Raw genomic sequence first — 20,027 nt, forward strand, 5'->3', positions numbered from 1 at the left:
CGTTGGGTGCATTTCCAAATCAGTTACGAAACCTGGTATGTACAGATCCAATATCTGACACCATTTCCATAGATAATTGTATGAACTATCTCAATCGTGATGCAACTTATCCAAAGCCTTTTACTTTGCGACCCACACTTTGAAGTATGATGACATGTAACCTTGCTGGCTACGGATGTTGGTAATCAACACTGGATCGGGAATCCTGGGACTTGCCTTCACCATCAGTAGAATAATGTTAGAAATCATGTCATAGTATAGCCTGGGAATTTCCTGACTTGCACTTTCAAATATCAGGTTAAAGTTACGTAATCGGAAAAAAAAGACCCCGGATAAGTCACATTATGTCAGAAAATGTAGTGATTGCACATCGCATCTGCCACAACACAAGTTTGTGGGCCAGAATACTTATTTATCATCCACAATCCAGTTTTATTCTACAAAGATGCCATGATTTTCCATTTGCACCTCTTGTCACACATTTTGCATTTTCCCTCAAATTTCTCCGAAAATGGGACTTCGTGACATAGTACTTCATGTCATTCTTAAAGTTGTATTGATTCAGTGAAATAAGGAAAGTAACTTTTTTTCGGTATTCCTTTCCAACTACCAATACCCGTACGTCTAATGATGAGGTTGCATGACCAAATGTTTTGTGCGTTAGCTACTGAAACTCTAAACCACCCTCGGGCAATAGGTCAATGTTGGTCATGTGGGCTAGAGGTTCATATGCAATAAATCGTGGATTTGTATCCGGATGATTGTCTGAGCCGTCATCGTCAAAATCGCAAGGCTATGTGTAAGCCCCCAAACTCGGTGTAGACGTTATGACCAAATTTTGAAAGCTACAATAGTCACAAATAAAAGATTTTCAAATCAATGTTGCTAAATTCATTTTTCTAAATAATATTGTTTAATTTTAATAGAAATATCACCATTGAAAAATATTTATTAAATCAAGTTTAAATTAAATAAATTCTTGTAGTAATTAAAATTATTATTTTTGATAGATTTTATAAGAAAACTTGTTTTGCAAATTTTAAAACGTTATTTTGTAAACAATTCATTTTTCAAAAATTCGCAGCGATTTAAATAAAACTATGAAATCTATTTATTTTAAATTATTTTTGTTTGATAAAAATAATTTTTATATTAAAAACTCATGATTTAAAACATTTAATGTAGCACCCTGATTTTCAGGATTTTTCGGGTTTCTGTGATTTTTGGTAAATTTTGAAATTTTGGTGTTCTGAATATTGGAATTGTGTTTAAATCTGTTAGTGGGCCTTTAGAAGGCCCAAGCCTAAGTTAAACACGGTAAAATATCAAGGTTGGATTTTAAGTGAATAGGAGACTTGGTTAAGTGGGCTTTTAAGAAGAACTTCGTAAATTATGACGCAAATAAGGCCTTGGTAAAGTGGCAAGGTGGCGCCACTAAGTTCCTAAAAAAAAGGCGTTTGGGAAGGAATTAAAGGTCCAGGGTTCAAGTTGCAAGGTAGGCATATTGTTACTTTTTAACTTTAGGCATGTGCCGGGCATGTGATCACTTAAGTGAATTTCGGAAAGGGCCTTAGGGGGGTTGGGCTGATTGTTTTAGTTGATATTAGGGTTAGGTTCTTTTCTTTTTCTGTCTTGGAGAATTAGGGTTAGCCACCTGAAAGCTTTCACTTCCATTCATCCTTTTTGAGTTCTCACAAAAGCCGAAAACGCAAATTCCTTCTCTTTGGTGCCAATTTCTTCTTCCTATCTTTTCCCTCCATTTTCTTTCTTTTTTTTGCTTTTTCTTCTAGCCGAAACCTTCTGATCACCTTACTCACCTCCTCTGTCAATCCCATTTTCCACAAAACCTCCATAGCTGATTGCCATAAAAGTCGAAATCCCAAAAACTCACTTCTTGTGCCGATTTCTCCAAGCCAAAATCCTTCAGTTATTTTTGTTCTTTTTGATCAAATTTCATCTTCTCTAAACCCTTAGTATCTGTCGGGAACATTACTTCAAAGTTATAGCCTCAAATCGTCATCTTCTTCATCACTTAAAAAGCCGAAATACCATAGATTTAGGGACTTATAGCCGAAACTTCAGATCTCCTGGATTCGAGTTCTACTATCGTTTAGAGGATAGATCTGCATCAGATCTACGTAGAAATCAAAGGGGAATAAGTGGTAAGTGCTTATCACCTAAGATCTAGTCTTATTTTACAATTTAGAAAAGCCGAAGTCTCTAAAATCCAGGGAGGCTGTCGATTTGGGCATAGGGCTTTAAGGGTCTTTAATCGACGATTTATTTTGGTGATTAGTGTCTTCTAGAGATTTGATCGAAGGCTTGGATCATTGGAACAACTAGACTTAGATCTAGTCATCGGTTTTCGGCAAAAAGGTAAGATTCTAAAGGCTTTAGGGGCATGGTTCGAATATGGGTTGCTAAATATTGGGATTGGTTGTTGTGGGTTGCAATCTAAGAATTGTGGTAATCAATTGTAGGATATCGTAAGGGATCTCAGTAGCAGTCATCGCGAAACAGGTGTGTATCGAACACCCTCTCATAGTTCAATTCGGCAAAAGCTAAAATGCCGAAATTCTGGCATTTCGTGGGCTTGTGAGTGTGCAAGTGCTCACAAGACGTTTAGAAATCATTAGATCTGAAATCACAAAGTGGTAAGTTAGTCATGTGTGAAATTTCGTGCACGTCGGTAATTAGGCCTCGATAGGCTAAAACTGGGCCCAATGGGCTTACGTGCCCATACAGTTAATAATAATAAATAAAAAAAGTATAATATAAAAAAGGCAATAAGTACGTTCTGTTAGACTGTAGAATCGAAACTGCTAAAACCGGTAAACTGGTCATAAAACTTGAATTAAATGGGCTTAAATTGCTAATGGACACTGTAGGGCCCATCAGAGGTTTTAGGGCCCAATGGCTAAAATTGTGAAAGTGAACTAAATAAATTACTGCGATGACAAATGGGCTAGTAAGGACCGTAACATTCATGAGAACCCTTAAAACTGATAAAATTACTGAAATACCTTTATAGGTGGAAAGTTTACAGTTTTACCCCTATGAGCAAAATTACTGATATACCCCTAGGGTTAAGGTTGACCTGAATGCATGTTTGACTGTTACTATTTACTGCATGCGTTGTTATTATTATCTAATGCATGGGACTGGGTTATTGATGGAGGAAGTACTGAAAGTGGCTTGACCACGTACTAGAGGCTTTGCCTCAACTTACTGATATCTGAGTAGCTATGTTGCAACTGTGGAGTGTAGGGCTGGGTGGGTTGAGCTATTCCCCACATGGAGTGGAGGGCTGGTACAGGTGGATTGTAGCAATTGGTTATAGGCTGGATTGGGATTGCATACACAAATATGTCTATTCTATTCTGAAATGGGCCTATGGGCCATACTGTTATCTGAAAATGGGCTAAGGCCCAGTTTACCGTATTCTGAAAAGGGCTTCAGCCCAGTACCCGCTGTTATCTGAATAGGGCTTAGGCCCAATGGGCTTGAGCTGACTTGGACTTTGGATGGGTTTTCCATATACACTGAGTTTTCCAAACTCACCCCCTTTCTCTTCCATCCTTGCAGGTGAGCCCTAGTTGGTGGACTTGGAGCCGGGTGGGATTCAAAGTGGCCACGAAGATTAAATTTCTTGTTTTAAATAAGTTTCAAGTAGCTTCCTTTTAAATTTTGCACTTATTTTTTATTATTTCTATTTTGGTTAAAGTTGTAATAAGGCCGCTCTATTATTTTTTGTTTTGGGTTTTTAAATTACTTAAATCGCTTTCAACTTGAGATTCACATCAATTAAATTGATTCCTTAAAATTGGTTAAATTTAGGTTTATCATAAAATTACTTGTTTCAAACCGACACGACAACCAAACGTCTTCGAAACGAAACTTTTCAAAGTACAACAAAGTCACGTTTTTCTAAACTCTCAACAATCGATAATGGATAGGACTCACACTAGTGAATCGAAACATTTCTCTTAAAACTTCATTAATGGATTTTGCAAAGCTCACCCAAATTTTAGTAAACTAGCTAACTTGGTTAGTGGTAGGTAATGTGACACACCGAATTCGGCCGTAGCATCTAGGTTGGGTTCGTGGTGTTACATTTAGTGGTATCAGAGCGCGGTTGCAACAACTCTGTTGTGGATCGGGTCTAAAAAGGTTTTCAAAACTTTAAGCCCAAAAAGGGTATTTTTGGAAAAATCTGACTTTTGAAAACAAATTTTCTGGTTAAAGGGGATAATTTTCAAACTTGGTTTCTTTAAATCAAATGTTTGAGAAATGGATGTTAAAAAGGCCTAAATCTTCTGAGTTTATATGAAATCTGATAAGGTGGCACACTAAATTCCCGGCACCAAGTCTGTAAGTATCTTTCTGCTCATATATATGCTGTACTGTACTAAAAATAATACTGTAGATAGTACTGAGCCTTAGATATAGTATTATAGATAAGGTAGTATTAAGGCTACAAAACTGAGACTGTAAGGGAAACTAAGCCCTAGGAAACTGAGACAGTAGCTAAACTACGATTGCATGAGAACAACTCTGAAACTTTATCTGTTCATAAGATATTCTATAATAAACAATTGAAACAGTAAACTAATGTCATAAAATTCGTAATCAGATAAATCAATATGAGTAAGAGAGCTGCTCGGGAAAGTGGCCGTGGTCGAGGCCGAGGTAGTACTCAAGCTGGATCTTCGTCTTCTGAACACATGCCAGCTGGTGAGGCACAACCACCACCAGTGGATGATAATGGGCCGTATGATTGGGCCGCAAGGGACAACGCTCTGTCCCAGGCCATGTTGAGAGTTTTGGAAAGGGTGGCCGGAGCTAATGTCGGGCCCATGAATAGGGGGTCTATTTCTGAGCGACTTCGGGCCAACGGAGCGGAGGTTTTTAGAGGCGTATCTAGAGTAGCCCCAAATGTGGCTGAGTACTGGCTGGAAGCCACGGAGCAGATTATGGATGACCTGGACTGCACAGTGGAGCAGAAGTTAAAAGGAGCGGTGTCGTTGCTACAGGACGAGGCGTATTAGTGGTGGATCACTGTGAGAGAGGGTACCCTAGCTGAGAGGGTAACATGGGAGTTGTTCAAGCGGTCCTTCAAGGTGAATATGTCGGGGCTAGCTATGTGGATACACGAAGAAAGGAATTCCTGAACCTGACCCAGGGTAGTAAGATCGTTGCTGAATATGAGGCAGAGTTTCTGCGATTGAGCCAGTACGCTAGTGGCATTGTCTCCATCGAATATGAGCGTAGTGTTCATTTTGAGGATGGCCTCAAGGATGAGTTAAGGGTGCTAATAGCTCCGCAGAGAGAGCGCGATTTTGCTGCACTGGTAGAGAAGGCTAAGATAGCCAAAGAGTTGAAGCAAGTCGAACAAAAAAACCGCGATTGGGATCGAAACCGACTCAGGAGGGATGCTGGACTAGCTGGTGCTGCAAACTGAAATGTTAAGAGAGCTAGGATGGAGGAACCAGTTTGAGTAGTTCCGGTGAACACAGTTAGACCACAAGCTTGTGGAGATTGTGGTAGAGTGCATCTGGGGGAATGCTGGAAGCGTACTGAGGCTTGTCTTCATTGTGAGTCAAAGGAACATAGGATCAGGGATTGTCCTAGTAGGCCAGCCCAAACTCAAGTGTCTGAACAAGGGGCTGTGCAACTTGTGCAATAGCGCGAGTTGGACCGCCGCTGTCGAGAAGTCGTGGACAAGGTCGCAGTGGCAATGGCCGTGGACATGGGGCACCTAGCAGGGGTGCTGTTAATGCTGAGGCTCGTCATCCAGCTTTGGTATATACTGCTCGTTGCCGCGAGGAGGGTGACGCACCTGATGTCATAACTGGTACATTTTTTATCTCTGGCGTACCTTATACTGCTCTGATAGATGTGGGGTCAACTCATTCATATGTTGCATGTGACATTTCTGGGGCACTAGGTGTACACTTTGAGGAGACCGTGTGTGGGGTAACTATGATAAGTCCTTTAGGTCACTCGGTTAAGGTAGGGAAACTCTTTAGGGAGGTGCCTTTAGAGACTCAAGGTAGGATTTTCTGTGGAGACTTGATGGAGTTACCGTTTGGAGAATTAGGTTTGATCCTAGGGATGGACTGGTTGACCAAGCATAGGGCAACTCTGGATTGTGAAGCTAAGAGGATGGTGTTAAGGACTGTCGTGGATGAAGAGATAATGATTATTGGAAAACAAAGAGATTACTTGTCCAATGTAGTATCGGCTTTGGGGGCTGAGAAACTGATGTGTAAAGGATGTGAGGCATATTTGGCTTTTGTAAGCCAAGCTGAAACTGAGGATCTGACTGTGGAGATAGTCAAAACTGTTAGAGAATTCTGAGATGTTTTCCCAGAAGAGCTTCCTAGATTACTTCCAAATCGAGAAGTCGAGTTTGGAATCGATTTGCTGCCTGGAACAGCTCCAATGTCCATCACACCCTATAGGATGGCACCGAAGGAGTTAGTGGAACTGAAAGCTCAAATCCAAGAGTTGTTAGATAGAGGCTTCATTAGACCGAGTGTGTCTCCATGGGAAGCACCGGTCCTGTTTGTGAAGAAAAAGGATGGGATGATGCGTATGTGCATCGATTATTGCCAGTTGAACAAACTGACGATAAAGAACAAATACCCACTGCCTAGAATTGACGATCTATTTGACCAACTTAGAGGAGCTTCGGTATTTTCCAAGGTTAACCTTCAATCTGGATACCATCAGCTAAGGGTAAAGGAAGTGGATATACATAAGACAACATTCAGAACTCGATATGGTCATTACGAGTTTCTGGTTATGTCGTTTGGGTTGACGAGCGCACCTGCAGCTTTCATGGATTTGATGAATCGAGTATTCCAACCTTACTTGGACCGATTCGTGGTTGTTTTTATTGATGATATTCTGGTATATTCGGAAACTGAGGAGAAGCATGATGAGCATCTACGTATTGTGCTGCAAGTGCTGATAGAAAAGTAACTTTATGCGAAGTTTAGTAAGTATGAATTCTAGTTGCGAGAAGTGACTTTTCTAGGTCATGTGGTTTCTGCCGAAGGAATTAGAGTGGATCCGCAGAAAATTGAGGCAGTTTTGGAATGGAAACCACCGAAGTCAGTATCAGAAATTTGGAGTTTTCTGGGCCTGGCAGGCTATTACAGAAGGTTTGTAGAGGGATTTTCTCTGATTGCTGCACTATCGATGAAACTGTTAAGGAAAGGAGTAGCATTTGTCTAGGCTGAAAAACAGTAGAAAGCTTTTAACTAGTTGAAAAAGGTATTGACTGAGGCGCTAGTGTTGATTCAACCAGAGTCTGGGAAGGACTTCACTGTGTACAACGATGCGTCGCCTGTGGGGTTAGGATGCGTACTGATGCAAGAAGGTAAGGTGGTCACTTATGCTTCGCGATAGCCTAAGCCTCATGAAGCGAACTACCCTACGCACGATTTAGAGCTAGCAGCAGTGATCTTCACGTTGAAAATCTGGAGACATTACTTATATGGAGAAAAGTGTATTATATACACAGACCATAAGAGCCTAAAGTATCTATTGACTCAAAAGGAGTTAAACCTTAGGCAACGAAGATGGATAGAGTTGCTTAAGGATTACGACTGTTCGATTGAGTACCACCCAGGTAAGGCTAATATGGTGGCTGATTCTTTGAGTCGAAGGGTTGTTGCTGATTTGAGAGCCTTGTTTGTACGTTTGAGCTTGTTCGACAATGGAAGTCTGTTGGCAGAATTGCAAGTGGGGCCTACTTGGGCTGAACATATTAAAGAAAAATAGTTGAAGGATGATTCGTTAGTTCTTCAGTTTCGGCAAGTTAAGAATGGTGAGAATGAGGATTTTAGACTGAATACTGATGGAGTTCTATGCTTTCGTAGAAGAGTTTGTATTCTGAAGGACCCTGAATTGAGGCGAACAATTCTAAAAGAGGCTTATGGTGGACCTTGTGCTATGCATCCTATAGGAAATAAGTTATATCGAGACCTGCGAGAGGTGTACTGGTGGCCTGGACTAAAACGAGAGGTGACTGAATTGGTTGGGAAATGTCTGATGTGCCAGCAAGTTAAGGCCGAGCACCAATTGCCTTCTAGATTATTGCAACTGGTGAAAATTCCACTATGGAAGTGGGAGAGAGTAACTATGGACTTCGTGAGTGGGCTACCTTTGACACCCATTAAGAAAGATTCTGTGTGGGTAATTGTGGATAGGTTAATGAAATCTACCCATTTCATACATGTTCGTACTAATTACGCACTGCAAAAGTTGGCCAAGTTGTATGTGGCGGAGATAGTGCGACTGCATAGGGTGCCAGTGTCGATTATTTCTGATTGAGACCTTAGGTTTACATCTTGGTTCTGACACAAGTTGCAGGAGGCGTTGGGTACACGATTGGATTTTAGTACTTCTTTTCACCCTAAGACAGATGGACAGTCGGAAAGGGTTATTCAAGTTCTGGAGGATATGTTAAGAGGTTGTATCATCGATTTTCGTGGTAGTTGGGAGGACTACTTGCCATTTGCGGAGTTTGCGTAGAACAATAGCTACAAAGCAAGTATTCAGATGGCTCCATATTGAGGCACTTTATGGGTGAAGATGTTGTACGCCTACGTGTTGGATAGAGTTGGGTGAACGACAAGTTCTTGGATCGAAATTAGTGGCAGATACTGAAAGTAAGGTTAAGTTGATAAGAGATTGGTTAAAGGAGGCATCTGATAGACAGAAGTCATATGCATATCTAAAGCGTAAAGATATTGAGTTCACTATTGGAGATATAGTTTTCTTGAAGGTTTCACATTGGAAGAAGATCTTGAGGTTCGGCAAGAAAGGCAAACTGAGTTCGCGGTTTGTAGGGCCTTCTCGGGTTCTTAAACGAGTAGGGACAGTAGCATATCAATTAGAGTTACCACCGGAGTTGGACAGAATCCATGATGTCTTTCATGTGTCCATGTTGAGACGATATCAATCGGATCCTTCACATGTTGTGCCAGTGTAGGAGATTGATGTAAAGACTGATTTGACTTTTGAGGAGGAACCCGTTCAAATTTTAGATCGAGAGGTTAAAGTTTTAAGAAGGAAGTCGGTTCCGTTGGTGAAAGTACTGTGGCGTAATCATGGAAGGGAAGAGGCTACTTGGGAGCCAGAAGATACTATGCGTCAACAATACCCTCAATTATTTGGATCAGGTAAATTTTGAGGCCGAAATTTCTTTAAGGGGGTAGAATTGTAACGCCTTGATTTTTGGGATTTTTCGAGTTTCTGTGATTTTTGGTAAATTTTGAAATTTTAGTGTTATGAATATTGGAATTGTGTTTAAATGTGTTAGTGGGCCTTTAAAAGGCCCAAGCCTAAGTTAAACACGGTAAAATATCAAGGTTGGATTTTAAGTGAATAGGAGACTTGGTTAAATGGGCTTTTAAGAAGAAATTCGTAAATTATGATGCAAATAAGGCCTTGGTAAAGTGGCAAGATGGCGCCACTAAGTTCCTTAAAAAAAAGGCGTCTGGGAAGGAATTAAAGGTCCAGGGTTCAAGTTGCAAGGTAGGCATATTGTTACTTTTTAATTTTAGGCATGTGCCGGGCATGTGATCACTTAAGTGAATTTCGGCAAGGGCCTTAGGGAGGATGGACCGATTGTTTTAGTTGATATTAGGGTTAGGTTCTTTTCTTTTTCTGTCTTGGAGAATTAGGGTTAGCCACTTGAAAGCTTTCACTGCCATTCATCCTTTCTGAGTTTTCACAAAAGACGAAAACGTAAATTCCTTCTCTTTGGTGCTGATTTTTTTTCCTCTCTTTTCCCTCCATTTTCTTTCTTTCTTTTGCTTTTTCTTCTAGCCGAAACCTTCTGATCACCTTACTCACCTCCTCTATCACTCGCATTCTCCACAAAACCTCTGCTGCCAATTGCCATAAAAGCCGAAATCCCGAAAACTCACTTCTTGTGCCGATTTCTCCAAGCCAAAATCCTTCAGTTATTTTTGTTCTTTTTGATCAACTTTCATCTTCTCTAAATGTAACACCCCGAACCCGAGGCCGTCGCCGGAGTCGGACACGAGGGGTTCACAGACCAAATTCGCTTACTATCGTAGTCCATTTTAAAATTTTCTAGGCAGTTGGCTAACTGCGACACTGTCACCTTAAAAATCATATCTTGAGTTTCACAACTTGAAAATCAGTTTCGTAATTTTTCCCTGAAACTAGACTCATATTCCCATCTACATATTGTTTTCTAGAATTTTTGGTAGGGCCAATTAGTATATTTTATTAGTCAAAATCTCCCATGTTACAGGGATCAACTACACTGACCTTTTCGCATTACGACTTGGATATCTCCCTGAACAGAGCTTCAATACTGATGCCATTTGTTTCTATAGAAACTAGACTCAGAGAGGAATCTATACATATATGGCATGACTCATAATTATCTCTGGTTAATTTATAATGAATTTCCAAATTCGGAACAGGGAATCCAGAAACCGTTCTGGCCCTGTCTCACAAGAACCTGAATATCTCTTAACATACTGTTCATATGATCGTTTCGTTACTTTCCTATGAAAATAGATTCATCAAGGTTCGTTTACATAATTTATTAATTATTTAATTCCAATCCTACTATTTTTAGTGATTTTCCAAATCTACATCACTGCTGCTGCCAGCATCTGCCTTTAAGGTAGACTTTACCTATTTCATAGTTTCCATGATTCAACTAGCCCTTTTAGCATAAATAGCACAAATTATGATAGTGATTAACCATTCCATACCAAATGATTATAACATTATGCTCAAACAGATATAAGCCATTTTTGCATGGCTATATACATTAACCAAAATATTCTTCCGCCACTAGTCTATTTTATACATGCCATAAGACAATCCGAAACATAGCAGTACCAAACAGTGGATAGTGATAGTGTGACTAGTTGCTGACGATCCCCGAGCCTGTAGCTTCGCAATGAGATTTATAAAATAGAGGAAACAGAGTAAACGGAGTAAGCATTACAATGCTTAGTAAGTTTTAAGCAGTGTCAACAGATAACACTCAAATTATAACATAGTTGTTCGTATTTTTATTTCACTCTTCCTTCGGGCATACCATCCCTTTTCCGAATCTGCACATCTCATCATATACAATAGGCAGATAAACTTTCACATAAAAGTGAGCTCATGTGACATAGATATATTGTATGATTTTACATCACCTCTCACACTGATCCGATGTCACATAATCATAGGAATAGTCTCATAGATTGCTTTCGTATGCATCACATAACTACCTTATGATTTAGTGCAAATCAAGCTCACATATAAACTTGAAGTACATACCTGTTTAACCTTTCACATTGAATATATTTATAAGCAATTCTTATTACGAAGTCTTACCCGGACATAATCTCCACACGTAGTCATCGGGTCTTTAGAGCTCGGATATAGTACAAGCACGAAGCTTAAGGACATTAATCAGTGATAATATTCTCGCATAAAGCCTGCGGGGTTTTAACCCGGATATAGTACTGACACAAATGCCTTTCGGGACTTATCACATTTATGCACTTTCACATCCATTACGTTGGCCACTCGGCCTTGTCACGTATATACACTTTCACATTCATCACATCGGCCATTAGGCCTTATCACATATATACACTTTCACATTCATCACATCGGCCATTTGGCCTTATCACACATATACACTTTCACATTCATCACATCGGCCATTTGGCCTTATCACACATATACACTTTCACATTCATCACATCGGCCATTAGGCCTTATCACACATATACACTTTCACATTCATCACATCGGCCATTAGGCCTTATCACATATATACACTTTCACATTCATCACGTCGGCTATTATACACACTTTCGCATTCATCACATCGGCTATTAGGCCTTATCACACATATACACTTTCACATTCATCACGTCGGCTATTAGGCCTTATCACACATACACACTTTCACATTCATCACATCGGCTATTAGGCCTTATCACACATATACACTTTCACATTCATCACATCGGCTATTAGGCCTTATTACATATATACATACACTTTCACATTCATCACATCGGCCATTAGCCTTATCACATATATACATACACTTTCACATTCATCACATCGGCCATTAGGCCTTATCACATATATACATACACTTTCACATTCATCACATCGGCCATTAGGCCTTACTATCATTTCATATTCGAATACTCATAAACTTACAATACCACGATTTAGAATTCAAGTATGGGTTTAATCAATAGCTTATGAGCAACTAAAACAAGTTTATCAAGGTTCACAACATAATCTCAAATTCAGCACAAGCTGTTTTTCCTGAGCAATAGTCACTAAATTATTTATAACTGGAGCTACAAAGCTCCAAATCACTTTCCGTTAATTTTTCCTGAATATAGACTCGTATATATTCCATCCATAAAATTTCCAGAATTTTAGGTTTGGCCAATCAATACCAGATTTTTCTTAAAGTTTCCCCTGTTTCACTGTTTGACTAATCTGACCACTCTTTGCTACGAATCAAATTTCTCATTTTCCAGAATTCAAAATGTGTTGTATTTGATTTCATTTGAAACTAGACTCATTAAGGAGTCTAAGAATATAAATTTTATCTTATAACCATTTTTGTTCAATTTATAATGCTTTTCTAAAAACGGAACAGAGGATTACAGTGTCATTCTGCACTGTCTCACACAACTTTAAATATCTCATTATCGAAAATTCCTTTCCTTACACGGTTTCTTTTATAAGAAACTAGACTCATTAAGATTTAATTTCATGTCTCATTCAGCGTCTAATTCAAATCCATTAATTTATGGTGATTTTTTTAAGTCACGTTACTGCTGCTGTCCTAAGCAGACTATTTCAAATTACCCTTAAATTCCCAAGCTCAAACACTTAAGAACTTACCATTTGAGCTTAGAACATATCATGGCCACATCATATCTTATTAAATCAACTCATCATGTCCTATTATAATTGAATTTACTCAACGTTTAATCACTTAAAACTTACCTCGGAAGTGGTCGACGATTAGATATCCACGGCTATTCGTTTACTTTCTCTTTTCCCCTATCCGACTTTGATCCTCTAAGCTCTTGAGCTTAACAACCAATATGCAAGATATCACATATACATAACTTAGCTTATGAGAACATATGTATTACATCATAAACACATCTTTTACCAATTACCTCACTTAAGCCAAATTTTTATAATCAACCACAAAAAAATATATACCACAATTCATACTTCCAAAATGAGCTACTTCCATGGCCGATTATATTTCATCATTAACATATCTCATTTTCGAATCATATAATCAATATCACATACACATCACCCAAACACAAATCATACCTATCATATAACAAGCATAACAAAATAAACCAACCATGTCAAATATAACCATAATTTGATCAAACCTTGAAACCGAACTTAACAAAATAAACAAGCCATTGAATGATTAGAACTTGAACTAACCACCTTCTTTATACATAATTTTCCAAGAATTTCAAGGTACTTACCTCTTCCAAACCTCAAAATTCTAAGTTTAATCTATGGGATAAGTAGAGTTTGAACTAATCATCTCAAACATGCATAGATTTTCAAGAATCATTCAATACATACCTCATTCTAGCCATCTTCTAAGCCAAAAATCAAGGCAACCAAACCTTCTTCTCCCTCCCTTTAGGCTACGGCAATGGAGGACAAGGATCAACCCACTTTTGATTCAATTTTCTCTATGACCGAATGCACTTACCTCAAATTTTTAGCTTGCTATCTTGCCGAAATCCTCAAAACATATTTCTTCTTTCTATCATTTTTTTTTTCGGTCAAGAAGAACAAAGAGGATGAAGCCTTTTTTTTTGTTTTCATCATTTTCCCTTCCATTATTTTATTACCATGCTCCTTATTTTATCATTCCTCCCATGAAACACCAACATAACATGTTATGACATGTTTTGCCCATCACACTTTGTCCACCCTATTTGTCATGGCCGGCCACTACTCAATGGGGGGGAAAATTGACATGCAAGTCCTCCCTTTTGATTACATGCACTATTAGGTCCTTGTAGATTAGCCTATCACATTTCAAAAATGTCACCCATAAGTCCTTTTGACTAAATTCACATGCAATTTACTAAATCGAAGCCTAAAACTTTCACACCTTCATAATCACATATTTTAGACAATAAATATCACATTCAAATAATTTGGTGACTCGGTTTAGCGGTCTCGAAACCGCTTTTCGACTAGGGTCATTTTAGGGCTGTCACAACTCCCCCCACTTAAGAAATTTTCGTCCCCGAAAATTTCTACCGATGCATAGTTTAGGATAACGTCCTCTTATTGAATTATATCCACAAAGACATTAGCTCATCGATGGCAATTGTAATTCATTATTGATTTCGCATCGATCTATAAAATCATTTTCTTATCTTAAAACAAATACATAAACATTTCTACAGGTATGCACAAATATCTCATTTTCTTGATTTCATAAGCAATAATCACTTAACTTAATTCACAAATGCATTTCAAACACATATTAAGCACATATTAACATGTATAATTCACATCATCAACCCACATTTTCATTCATGAATAAGCTGTAACCTAACCGAAAGTACACATATACTCAAACATCCCAATAAATATCCTTTATAACTTTATCACATCTCAATATTCAACTTAACTCATTTCCAAAAGAAAAGTCAACTTCCACGTACCTGAACATTTAGTTCATTTAGCACATTCAATCATAGTTAACGTTACCCGTATACAGTCGAATAGGCACAAAGCCTAATATAATACACTGGCATGAGATTTATTCTAGCGCATAACTCGTATATCCAAAATTATCAACATTCATCAAAATTCTTTCAAACTTTCGAATGTCGAAACTTAATCAAAATAATTTCTTAAACAAGATTAACAAAATAGTGTCCATTCAGCAATAGCACATATAGCTCTTACAATGCCATATCCTAGATATGGTCTTACATATTCTCACATATCGAGTCGATGCCATGTCCCAGACATGGTCTTACACACTATCTCAAATCAATGCCTTCGTCCCAAACGAAGTCTTACATGAATTCCACTTCACACACTTAGTGCCCACAGACCGATCTCGCACTCATAGTGCTCGGTTAAAGGAATTCGCACACACACAGTGCCTCTAATTATTCACATACATAGTGCTCTTATTCATTCGTTAATACACATTGATATGACTTAACCAAGTCTATAAACATCATGTATGTACACTTTTAAACTTATCATCTCATTTAAATTTGAATTCGTATAGTAATGAATACTTAAACTTTACTCAAATTACCGGCACGAAGCCTACTAGGCACGAAGGCCCGAATACACGTCACCAGCATGATTGCTCTTCGGGATTTAGCACGGATATATCACTAGCACGAATGCTCTTCGGGACTTAGCCCGGATACATCACTAGCATGAATGCTCTTTGGGACTTAGCCCGGATTTAGTAACTCGCACCAATGCCTTCGGATCTTAGTCCGGATATGGTCACTTAGCACAAAGCCTTCGGGACTTAGCCCGGACATCATTCGAATAACCATGCACATTTAACAATAACTCATGACACATTCGTATTTCATTTTCATTAGCAAAACTCAAACACAAGACACTTATCACATTTACAATTTCGGCTCAATGGCCACATATATGAGCATGATTTTGATTTACTTAAGACATAATCTAATCGAATCATAATTTAAGTCCCATTACTCGAAAACTTACCCCTTTCCGCTGTCCAAAATCGACTTGGTAAGGTCGCACCCTTAATATAAATAATTGATAGAAAATATATATATATATAGTGGGTTCGCACACATAGTGCTTAATAATCAACCACGCACACTTAGTGCCATGTACTTTAAACTCGCACACTTAGTGCCATGCATTTCAAGCCCGCACACTTAGTGCCAATCTCACAACCGTGAACACTTATTGCCCGCACATTTAGTGCCAATCTCACAACCGTGAACACTTATTGCCCGCACACTTAGTGCTGAAAACCAACCACTCTATACGCTTCACTGCCCTTTTACATTCGACAATTTCGTCTCTACATACATATACACATATAGCAATACACATTAGTATATCATTTACATTACTTGAATACAAGCACAACATGCTTATCGACCATTCAACTTCCAGTTCCATGGCCACATACAAAAATCACATTTATAGTCATAACACTCCTTCAAAATTGCATCACTTATACCGTTATAATTCAATCCAAATCGAAATTCAAATACGAGTACATGATACGTACCTGATCAACTTAATAATTTAGGCATATCTAAGTGAAGTTATATCGCAAATTCTCATCGTCAGAAGCTTGCTACAGCTCGATCGGGATCAAGATTCATTACAATACAGCAAACACATTTTAATAGCCAAAAAATCATCACACTATCATTTTATCACATTATGGCATGTATAAATAGACTCACGCGTGCTACGTTAGTCCTAGAACCGACTAAACCGTAGCTCTGATACCAATCAAATGTAACACCCCGAACCCGAGGCCGTCGCCGGAGTCGGACACGAGGGGTTCACAGACCAAATTCGCTTACTATCGCAGTCCATTTTAAAATTTTCCAGGCAGTTGGCTAACTGCGACACTGTCACCTTAAAAATCATATCTTGAGTTTCACAACTCGAAAATCAGTTTCGTAATTTTTCCCTGAAACTAGACTCATATGCCCATCTAAATATTGTTTTCTAGAATTTTTGGTAGGGCCAATTAGTACATTTTATTAGTCAAAGTCTCCCATGTTACAGGGATCGACTACACTGACCTTTGCGCATTACGACTTGGATATCTCCCTGCACAGAGCTTCAATACTGATGCCGTTTGTTTCTATAGAAACTAGACTCAGAGAGGAATCTATACATATATGGAATGACTCCTAATTATCTCTGGTTAATTTATAATGAATTTCCAAAGTCGGAACAGGGAATCCAGAAACCGTTCTGGCCCTGTCTCACGAGAACCTGAATATCTCTTAACATACTGTCCATATGATCGTTTCGTTACTTTCCTATGAAAATAGATTCATCAAGGTTCGTTTAAATAATTTATTAATTATTTAATTCCAATCCTACTATTTTTAGTGATTATCCAAATCTACATCACTGCTGCTGCCAGCATCTGCCTTTAAGGTAGACTTTACCTATTTCATAGTTTCCATGATTCAACTAGCCCTTTTAGCATAAATAGCACAAATTATGATAGTGATTAACCATTCCATACCAAATGATTATAACATTATGCTCAAACATATATAAGCCATTTTCGCATGGCTATATACATTAACCAAAATATTCTTCCGCCACTAGTCTATTTTATACATGCCATAAGACAATCCGAAACATAGCAGTACCAAACAGTGGATAGTGATAGTGTGACTAGTTGCTGACAATCCCCGAGCCTGTAGCTTCGCAATGAGATCTATAAAACAGAGGAAACAAAGTAAACGGAGTAAGCATTACAATGCTTCGTAAGTTTTAAGCAGTGTCAACAGATAACACTCAAATTATACATAGTTGTTCGTATTTTTATTTCACTCTTCCTTCGGGCATACCATCCCTTTTCCGAATCTGCACATCTCATCATATACAATAGGCAGATAAACTTTCACATAAAAGTGAGCTCATGTGACATAGATATATCGTATGATTTCACATCACCTCTCACACTGATCCGATGTCACATAATCATAGGAATAGTCTCATAGATTGCTTTCGTATGCATCACATAACTACCTTATGATTTAGTGCAAATCAAGCTCACATATAAACTTGAAGTACATACCTTTTTAACCTTTCACATTGAATATATTTATAAGCAATTCTTATTACGAAGTCTTACCCGGACATAATCTCCACACGTAGTCATCGGGTCTTTAGAGCTCGGATATAGTACAAGCACGAAGCTTAAGGACATTAATCAGTGATAATATTCTCGCATAAAGCCTGCGGGGTTTTAACCCGGATATAGTACTGACACAAATGCCTTTCGGGACTTATCACATTTATGCACTTTCACATCCATTACGTTGGCCACTCGGCCTTGTCACGTATATACACTTTCACATTCATCACATCGGCCATTAGGCCTTATCACATATATACACTTTCACATTCATCACATCGGCCATTTGGCCTTATCACACATATACACTTTCACATTCATCACATCGGCCATTTGGTCTTATCACACATATACACTTTCACATTCATCACATGGGCCATTAGGCCTTATCACATATATACACTTTCACATTCATCACGTCGGCTATTATACACACTTTCGCATTCATCACATCGGCTATTAGGCCTTATCACACATATACACTTTCACATTCATCACGTCGGCTATTAGGCCTTATCACACATACACACTTTCACATTCATCACATCGGCTATTAGGCCTTATTACATATATACATACACTTTCACATTCATCACATCGGCCATTAGGCCTTATCACATATATACATACACTTTCACATTCATCACATCGGCCATTAGGCCTTATCACATATATACATACACTTTCACATTCATCACATCGGCCATTAGGCCTTACTATCATTTCATATTCGAATACTCATAAACTTACAATACCACGATTTAGAATTCAAGTATGGGTTTAATCAATAGCTTATGAGCAACTAAAACAAGTTTATCAAGGTTCACAACATAATCTCAAATTCAGCACAAGCTGTTTTTCCTGAGCAATAGTCACTAAATTATTTATAACTGGAGCTACAGAGCTCCAAATCACTTTCCGTTAATTTTTCCTGAATATAGACTCGTATATATTCCATCCATAAAATTTCCAGAATTTTAGGTTTGGCCAATCAATACCAGATTTTTCTTAAAGTTTCCCCTGTTTCACTGTTTGACTAATCTGACCACTCTTCGCTACGAATCAAATTTCTCATTTTCCAGAATTCAAAATGTGTTGTATTTGATTTCATTTGAAACTAGACTCATTAAGGAGTCTAAGCATATAAATTTTATCTTATAACCATTTTTGTACAATTTATAATGATTTTCTAAAAACGGAACAGAGGATTACAGTGTCATTCTGCACTGTCTCACACAACTTTAAATATCTCATTATCGGAAATTCCTTTGCTTACATGGTTTCTTTTATAAGAAACTAGACTCATTAAGCTTTAATTTCATGTCTCATTCACCCTCTAATTCAAATCCATTAATTTATGGTGATTTTTTTAAGTCACGTTACTGCTGCTGTCCTAAGCAGACTATTTCAAATTACCCTTAAATTCCCAAGCTCAAACACTTAAGAACTTACCATTTGAGCTTAGAACATATCATGGCCACATCATATCTTATTAAATCAACTCATCATGTCCTATTATAATTGAATTTACTCAACGTTTAATCACTTAAAACTTACCTCGGAAGTGGTCGACGATTAGATATCCACGGCTATTCGTTTACTTTCTCTTTTCCCCTATCCGACTTTGATCCTCTAAGCTCTTGAGCTTAACAACCAATATGCAAGATATCACATATACATAACTTAGCTTATGAGAACATATGTATTACATCATAAACACATCTTTTACCAATTACCTCACTTAAGCCAAATTTTTATAATCAACCACAAAAAAATATATACCACAATTCATACTTCCAAAATGAGCTACTTCCATGGCCGATTATATTTCATCATTAACATATCTCATTTTCGAATCATATAATCAATATCACATACACATCACCCAAACACAAATCATACCTATCATATAACAAGCATAACAAAATAAACCAACCATGTCAAATATAACCATAATTTGATCAAACCTTGAAACCGAACTTAACAAAATAAACAAGCCATTGAATGATTAGAACTTGAACTAACCACCTTCTTTATACATAATTTTCCAAGAATTTCAAGGTACTTACCTCTTCCA

The sequence above is a fragment of the Gossypium hirsutum genome, chromosome A02 (genome assembly GCF_007990345.1).
Source record: "Gossypium hirsutum isolate 1008001.06 chromosome A02, Gossypium_hirsutum_v2.1, whole genome shotgun sequence".
NCBI classification, from domain to species: Eukaryota; Viridiplantae; Streptophyta; class Magnoliopsida; order Malvales; family Malvaceae; genus Gossypium; species Gossypium hirsutum.